The 8,976-nt window shown below is 41.7% G+C and overlaps 1 pseudogene; it reads right to left on the reverse strand.

Moving 5' to 3' along the window:
• Window positions 1-1,852: 1,852 nt before the first annotated feature.
• LOC115830417 lies at window positions 1,853-3,552 on the reverse strand (annotated as a pseudogene).
• Between the last annotated feature and the right edge of the window lie 5,424 nt (window positions 3,553-8,976).

The raw sequence follows: 8,976 nt of genomic DNA on the forward strand, positions 1-8,976 counted from the left end.
AATGTCAACTCAAATTAAAAAGCTAAAATATATGAGTTTAAAGTATAAAATTTCTATAAGAAAATATAGGAGAAAATTGTTCTTACTTTGGCTGATTAGGCAAAAGATTCTTAAGTAACATACCACAAGCATGATCTACAAATGAAAAAAGAAAAGATAAATTGGGCTTAGTTAAAATTTGAAACTTTAGTGCTCCAAAAGACACCATTAAGAAAATGAGAACACGAGCCATAGAGTGGGAGAAAATATTTCACAATTCATCACAAATCACATTTTTGATGAAGAACTTGTATCTAGAATATGTGACAAGTTCTTAAACTTGATATAAAAGGTGAACATCTCAACTAAAAATGAGCAAAACACACAAATATGCTCAACCGACTTTTACAAAAGCACAAAAGCAATTCAATGAAGGAAGGAGAGCGTTACCAACAAATGGTGCTGGAGCAACTGGACAACCACAGTGGAAAAATTAAAAAACAACCTGGCCCAAACCTCACACCTTATACAAAGAATAACTCAAAATAACACAGGCTTCAATGTAAAACATATATTTAAAATGACAAACATTGAGCTAGACATGGTGTCACAGGCCTATACTCTCAGCTACTTCTGAGGCTGAGGTGGGAGGATCCCTTGAGCCCAGGAGTTCAAGGCCAGCCTGGGCAAGATGTTTTTTCTAAAATAAATAATTAATTAATTAAAATTTTAAAATTATAAACCTCTTAAGAAAAAATCATCAGAACTAAAACTGGACAAACAGTTCTTAGACGTAACACCAAAAGTATGATCCATAAAAGAAAAAGTTAATAAATAGGCTCTTATCGAATTCAAAACTGTTGCTCTGTGAGAGACCTATGAAGAGCATAAAAAGACAAGCTACAGAATGAGAGAAGATATTTGCAAACAACGAATTCTGTAAAGGCTTGCATTCTGAATATACAAAGAAATTTAAAAACTCAACAATAAAAATGAACTCCAAATACAAAATAGGCAATGAGCAAGACATGAACAGACGTTTCTCTGAAGAGGATAAACACAAGGCTAAGAAGCCCATGAAAAGATGCTCAACATCATTAGTCATTAAGGAAATACAGATTAAAATCACAATGAGATATCACTATACACCTGTAAGAATGGCTGAAATACAAAATAAAGTTAACATAAGATGCTGGCAAGGTTGCAAAGGAACTGGACCACTCAAATATTTCTGGTAGGAATGTGAAATGGTACAGCCACTCTGGAAATGAACATGAAATTATCATATGACCAGCAATTGCCCTTTTGGGTGCTTATCCCAAACAAGGGAAAACTTTATGTTCACAGCAAAACCTGTACACAAATATTCATAGCAGATTTATTCATTATAGTTCCAAACTAGAAATAATGCAAATGTCTTTCAGTGGGTGAATGAGAAGATCTGCTGGTCGAACTCATAACTCAGCCACACAAGTGTCCTTCCTCAAGATTACCATTGTGCAATAAGTGTTTTATGCATACTTCCCAGTTTCTCACAAGGAATATTAAAAAGGTAAGTAATCAAGGATCAAACTTTAGTGGAAGTAGAACTTTTCCTGCTCCATCAAATATATCCTTAAGTGAGAATGCAGTCTGGAGCCACTGCCTTGGTTCAGCTAAAGTGCTGGGTGTGTTACCAACCTTGGCATTTGCAGCATTAATGAAAAAGTCAACATAATGAAACAGGCAGGTGGCATCTTGGTATTACTGTGAAAACAAGTTTCCCTCCTAGACTCTCTGAAGGCAGCTCAGGGGACCACACTTTGAGAATCACAAAGGCCAATTATGTTTTCTAGTGGGGCACAACCCCTAAGCTATTCAGATTCAGCTCTCTCTCTCTCTCTCTCCCTTATTGTTCCAACTTATATAAATTTTCAGATGTACAGAAAAGCTGAAAGAATAGTGCAATAAAATTTGACAGTTATCATTGTGCATATTTGCTTAATATCTCTATATACATGGAAGTAGGGTGTGGAATGGTGGACAATGGAGTCTCGGAAGGGTAGGGGTGGTTGGTAGGGAGTGTATGAGGGGAGGGGTTGCTTGGTGGGTACAATGTGCCCAGTACATTGCCCCAGTGATGGATGCACCGAAGGCTCTGAATTTACTGCAACACAATATATCAATGTGGCCGAATTGCACTTGTGCCTCATGAACATACACAAATTAAAAAAATAAAAAATAAAAATGTATCTTTTTATAGATACAGGTAGATATGTTTGTATAGCATGTATGTAAGTGTGTGTGTGTGTAGAGACAGAGTGAGTAAAGAGAGTAATTTTTTTTATGGTAAAAAGATATACATATATTTAGAATTAGCCAGCTGGACTCAGTTTAGATGATCCCAATTTTGTTGGCAACAACCAAAGCATCATAGTCAGGAGCCAGTCAAACATATGCCTTCTTCTCTCCATCAGACTGAATCAGGGTGTTGACCTCGGCCACATCAATGTCACAGAGCTTCTTCACAGCCTGTTTGATCTGGTGCTTGTTGGCTTTAACATCCACCATGAATATAAGTGTTTTGTTGTCTTCTATCTTCTTCAGGGTGGACTCAGTGGTCAGCGGGAACTTGATGATAGCACGGTGGTCAAGCTTATTTCTCCTGCGGGGCTCTTCCAAGGATATTTGGGCTGCCTCCGGAGTCACATCATCTTGGGCCGCTGGAAGGTGGGTGATGTGTGGATCTTCTGTTTTACTGTGGCTGTGGACATCTTTCAACACTGCCTTCTTGGCCTTGCAAAGCCTTCACTTTGGCTTTGGCTTTAGGAAGGGCAGGAACTTCCTTCTTCATTTTTGGCACCACCTTATGAAAAGGGTCCAGATTAAGATTTTTGCTGAGTCATTCTAAAGTAACTTGCAAGACCCATGATTCTAGACCACTAAATACTTCATCGCGCACCTCCTAAGAATAAGAACCAACATTATCACACCAAAGAAAATAAATAATAATTCCATAATATTATTTAAAGTCCTTTTATGTTCAAATATCTCCACTCTTTTCAGTACATTTTTGTACCTATTTTCTATAACTTGCTTTCTTAAAATGTCCACTCGTTGCCTTTGGTTATGTTTCTTTAATTGCCTATAATCTATAACAATCAACCCATCTTTTTTCTTTTAGAATGGCATTACCTGTTTCGGAGATGAGGCCAAACACCTGTGGAATCTTCTCCACACTGAATTTATCATATTATTTCCCCTGGTGCCTTTTACTTTTTTCCTCTGTCTGCTGTGCCTCCTAAGGACCTATGTAGATCTGGGTTAAACATTTCGAAGCAATGTTTACAGGAGGAGCTGTGACCACACATTCATCATGTCAGGAGGCACACAAAGTCTAGGGTTACCAGGACTCTTTCTGACCCGATAATAGCCAAATTTATCCTGACTTCCCAGAGATGCAGAACTATGGGCTGGGTGTTTAGTGGGTATGAGTGTGATATTCTGGCAATAGGAGGTTCTGCCACTCTCCTCATTCCTCACGAGCTTTAGTTCCTCATATCCTGAGGTTCTGAGCTCCAGACCTGCAACCATCAGACCAGGCCCCTCCAGGCCTAGACTCCCTTCCTCTGTTCCCCAGCCCAACTCTGCTTTGTATCTACTTCCTGATCACTTTCCCTCTACAGGCCCAGCTCCTGAGTGTCTCTACCTCTCAAACGAGTATTCCCATCCAGGAGCAATTTTCCCACCAGAGGACATGAGCTATGTCTGGAAAAATGTTTTGTTGCCATGACTGGAGTGAGGAAGAGGTGCTACCAGCATCTTGTGGGGAATGACCAGGGATGGTGAACATCCTGCAATGCACAAGTCAGCGCAATCACTCATGTAACAGATAATTATCCAGCCCCAATACCAAGAATGCCAAGGGTGAGCAGGCCTGCCAGGACTTTCTCTCCCTTGAGTACAAACTTCCTTGAACTGAGGGACACCCTGAAGGAAAAGTGTGGTCCCATCCCAGTCATCTCTCCCTTCCCTGGAGCTCTATCTTTATGCCTGTAGTGCTTAGGCTTTTAACCTGGGGTCCAGGAATCCACCTTCCCATGAGACTGCATGCAGAAGTGATGATATGGCACACATGACCTCATTACAGGGCATTGGATATTGATATTCATCAGGTCTGCTGGGGCCCAAGACACCACTCTCCTGCCAACAGACCCCAATCCTCTGCATTAGAGAGAGGGTAAAGATTGAGGGAGGCCCTAACTTCAAACCTTCTACCACTGCTAGTGAAGTGCCAAAAAGAAGTGCAACCCCTACATTGTGGGGTTCCTGGAAGGGACCCTCTCCCTTCAGCGATGCATTGTGAGGCCATTTCTAGGTAAAAAGGTAGAATCTCCTTGGATTCCTGAGGTTTATTTTACACTTACTGCTTATTCTTTGACTTTATAGAAGCAAACTTCAGTTTGAACATCTTGCAATTAATTTTTTTTGGCTCTAAGTGAAGAATTTGAACTTGTATCTGAAGAAAACTAGGGACTCGTTATGTGAGCAAGCACCCCTCCCTGTGGCTCCCTTATGCAATAAACATAAGCCATTGTGAGCCAGCAAAATTTAAAGCAAGGAAAGCAGTAAACCCTCCATTTCAGCATGTTTCAGCTTGTCTAGAGATGTTCTAGTCTTGCCTCACTCTTGACATTTTAAAATTTAGGAGGGTGGAGCCAAGATGGCCAAATAGGAACAGCTCCGGTCTCCAGCTCCCAGCCCCAGCGACACAGAAGACGGGTGATTTCTGCATTTCTGCTTGAGGTACCGGTTTCATCTCACTAGGGAGTGCCTAACAGTGGGTGCAGGACAGTCGGTGAAGCGCACTGTGCGCGAGCCGAAGCAGGGCGAGGCATTGCCTCACTCGGGAAGCGCAAGGGGTCAGGGAGTTCCCTTTCCTAGTCAAAGAAAGGGGAAGCAGACGGCACCTGGAATATCGGGTCAGTCCCATCCTAATACTGCGCTTTTCCAACGGGCCTGGAAAACGGCACACTAGGAGATTGTGTCCTGCACCTGGCTCGGAGGGTCCTATGCCCACGGAGTCTCGCTAATTGCTAGCACAGCAGTCTGAGATCAAGCTGCGAGGCGGCAGCGAGGCTGGGGGAGGGGCACCCGCCATTGCCCAGGCTTGCTTAGGTAAACAAAGCAGCCAGGAAGCTCGAACTGGGTGGAGCCCACCACAGCTCAAGGAGGCCTGCCTGCCTCTGTAGGCTCCACCTCTGGGGGCAGGGCACAGACAAACAAAAACTCTGCAAGAACTTCCACAGACTTAAATGTCCCTGTCTGACTGACAGCTTTGAAGAGAGTAGTGGTTCTCCCAGCACGCAGCTGGAGATCTGAGAACGGTCAGACTGCCTCCTAAAATGGGTCCCTCACCCTTGAGCAGCCTAACTGGGAGGCACCCCCCCAGTAGGGACAGACTGACACCTCATTCAACCCGGTACTTCTCTGAGACAAAACTTTCAGAGGAACTATCAGACAGCTGAATTTGTGGTCTCACGAAAATCCGCTGTTCTGCAGCCACCGCTGCTGACACCCAGCCAAACAGGGTCTGGAGTGCACCTCTAGTAAACTCCAACAGACCTGCAGCTGAGGGTCCTGTCTGGTAGAAGGAAAACTAACAAACAGAAAGGACATCCACACCAAAAACCCATCTGTACATCACCATCATCAAAGACAAAAAGTAGATAAAACCACAAAGATGGGGAAAAAACAGACCAAAAAAACTGGAAACTCTAAAAAACAGAGCACCTCTCCTCCTCCAAAGGAACGCAGTTCCTCACCAGCAACGGAACAAAGCTGGATGGAGGATGACTTTGATGAGTTGAGAGAAGAAGGCTTCAGACGATCAAACTACTCTGAGCTACGAGAGGAAATTCAAAACAACAGCAAAGAAGTTAAAAACTTTGAAAAAAAATTAGAAGAATGGATAACTAGAATAACCAATGGAGAGAAGGGCTTCAAGGAGCTGATGGAGCTGAAAGCCAAGTTTCGAGAACTACGCGAAGATTGCAGAAGCCTCAGTAGCAGATGCGATCAACTGGAAGAAAGGGTATCACTGATGGAAGATGAAATGAATGAAATGAAGAGAGAAGGGAAGTTTAGAGAAAAAAGGATAAAAAGAAATGAACAAAGCCTCCAAGAAATTTGGGACTATGTGAAAAGACCAAACCTACGTCTGATTGGTGTACCTGAAAATGATGGGGAGAATGGAACCAAGTTGGAAAACACTCTGCAAGATATTATCCAGGAGAACTTCCCCAATCTAGCAAGGCAGGCCAGCATTCAGATTCAGGAAATACAGAGAACGCCACAAAGATACTCCTCGAGAAGGGCAACTCCAAGACACATTATTGTCAGATTCACCAAAGTTGAAATGAAAGAAAAAATGTTAAGGGCAGCCAGAGAGAAAGGTCGGATTACCCACAAAGGGAAGCCCATCAGACTAACAGCTGATCTCTCAGCAGAAACTCTACAAGCCAGAAGAGAGTGGGGGCCGATATTCAACATTCTTAAAGAAAAGAATTTTCAACCCAGAATCTCCTATCCCGCCAAACTAAGCTTCATAAGTGAAGGAGAAATAAAACACTTTACAGACAAGCAAACGCTGAGTGATTTTGTCACCACCAGGCCTGCCCTAAAAGAGCTCCTGAAGGAAGCACTAAACATGGAAAGGAACAACCGGTAGCAGCCACTGCAAAAACATGCCAAATTGTAAAGACCATCGAGACTAGGAAGAAACTATAGCAACTAACGAGCAAAATAACCAACTAACATCATAATGACAGGATCAGATTCACACATAACAATATTAACGTTAAATGTAAATGGGCTAAATGCTCCAATCAAAAGACACAGACTGGCAAACTGGATAAGGAGTCAGGACCCATCAGTGTGCTGTATTCAGGAAACCCATCTCACGTGCAGAGACACACATAGACTCAAAATAAAGGGATGGAGGAAGATCTATCAAGCAACTGGAAAACAAAAAAAGGCAGGGGTTGCAATCCTAGTCTCTGATAAAATAGACTTTAAACCAACAAAGATCAAAAGAGACAAAGAAGGCCATTACATAATGGTAAAGGGATCAATTCATCAAGAAGAGCTAACTATCCTAAATATATATGCACCCAACACAGGAGCACCCAGATTCATAAAGCAAGTCCTGAGTGACCTACAAAGGGACTTAAACTCCCACACAATAATAATGGGAGATTTTAACACCCCACTGTCAGCATTAGACAGATCAACGAGACAGAAAGTTAACAAGGATATCCAGGAATTGAACTCAGCTCTACATAAAGTGGACCTAATAGACATCTACAGAACTCTCCACCCCAAGTCAACAGAATATACATTTTTTTCAGCACCACACCACACCTATTCCAAAATTGACCACATAGTTGGAAGTAAAGCTCTCCTCAGCAAATGTAAAAGAACAGAAATTATAACAAACTGTCTCTCAGACCACAGTGCAATCAAACTAGAACTCAGGATTAAGAAACTCACTCAAAACCGCTCTACTACATGGAAACTGAACAACCTGCTCCTGAATGACTATTGGGTACATAATGAAATGAAGGCAGAAATAAAGATGTTCTTTGAAACCAACGAGAACAAAGACACAACATACCAGAATCTCTGGGACACATTCAAAGCAGTGTGTAGAGGGAAATTTATAGCACTAAATGCCCACAAGAGAAAGCAGGAAAGATCCAAAATTGACTCCCTAACATCACAATTAAAAGAACTAGAAAAGCAAGAGCAAACACATTCAAAAGCTAGCAAAAGGCTAGAAATAACTAAAATCAGAGCAGAACTGAAGGAAATAGAGACACAAAAAACCCTTCAAAAAATTATTGAATCCAGGAGCTGGTTTTTTGAAAAGATCAACAAAATTGATGGACCGCTAGCAAGACTAATAAAGAAGAAAAGAGAGAAGAATCAAATAGATGCAATAAAAAACGAAAAAGGGGATATCACCACCGATCCCACAGAAATACAATCTACCATCAGAGAATACTACAAACACCTCTATGCAAATAAACTAGAAAATCTAGAAGAAATGGATAAATTCCTCGACAAATACACCCTCCCAAGACTAAACCAGGAAGAAGTTGAATCTCTGAATAGACCAATAACAGGTTCTGAAATTGTGGCAATAATCAATAGCTTACCAACCAAAAAGAGTCCAGGACCTGATGGATTCACAGCTGAATTCTACCAGAGGTACAAGGAGGAACTGGTACCATTCCTTCTGAAACTATTCCAATTGATAGAAAAAGAGGGAATCCTCCCTAACACATTTTATGAAGCCAGCATCGTCCTGATACCAAAACCTGGCAGAGACATAACCAAAAAAGAGAATTTCAGACCAATATCCTTGATGAACATTGATGCAAAAATCCTCAATAAAATACTGGCAAACCGAATCCAGCAGCACATCAAAAAGCTTATCCACCATGATCAAGTGGGCTTCATCCCTGGGATGCAAGGCTGGTTCAACATACGCAAATCAATAAATGTAATCCAGCATATAAACAGAACCAAAGACAAAAACCACATGATTATCTCAATAGATGCAGAAAAGGCCTTTGACAAAATTCAACAACCCTTCATGCTAAAAACTCTCAATAAATTAGGTATTGATGGGACGTATCTCAAAATAATAAGAGCTATCTACGACAAACCCACAGCCAATATCATACTGAATGGGCAAAAACTGGAAGCATTCCCTCTGAAAACTGGCACAAGACAGGGATGCCCTCTCTCACCGCTCCTATTCAACATAGTGCTGGAAGTTCTGGCCAGAGCAATCAGGCAGGAGAAGGAAATAAAAGGTATTCAATTAGGAAAAGAGGAAGTCAAATTGTCCCTGTTTGCAGATGACATGATTGTATATCTAGAAAACCCCATTGTCTCAGCCCAAAATCTCCTTAAGCTGATTAGCAACTTCAACGAAGTCTCAGGATACAA

Source organism: Nomascus leucogenys, chromosome 22a (assembly GCF_006542625.1).
Source record: "Nomascus leucogenys isolate Asia chromosome 22a, Asia_NLE_v1, whole genome shotgun sequence".
In the NCBI taxonomy this organism is placed as follows: domain Eukaryota; kingdom Metazoa; phylum Chordata; class Mammalia; order Primates; family Hylobatidae; genus Nomascus; species Nomascus leucogenys.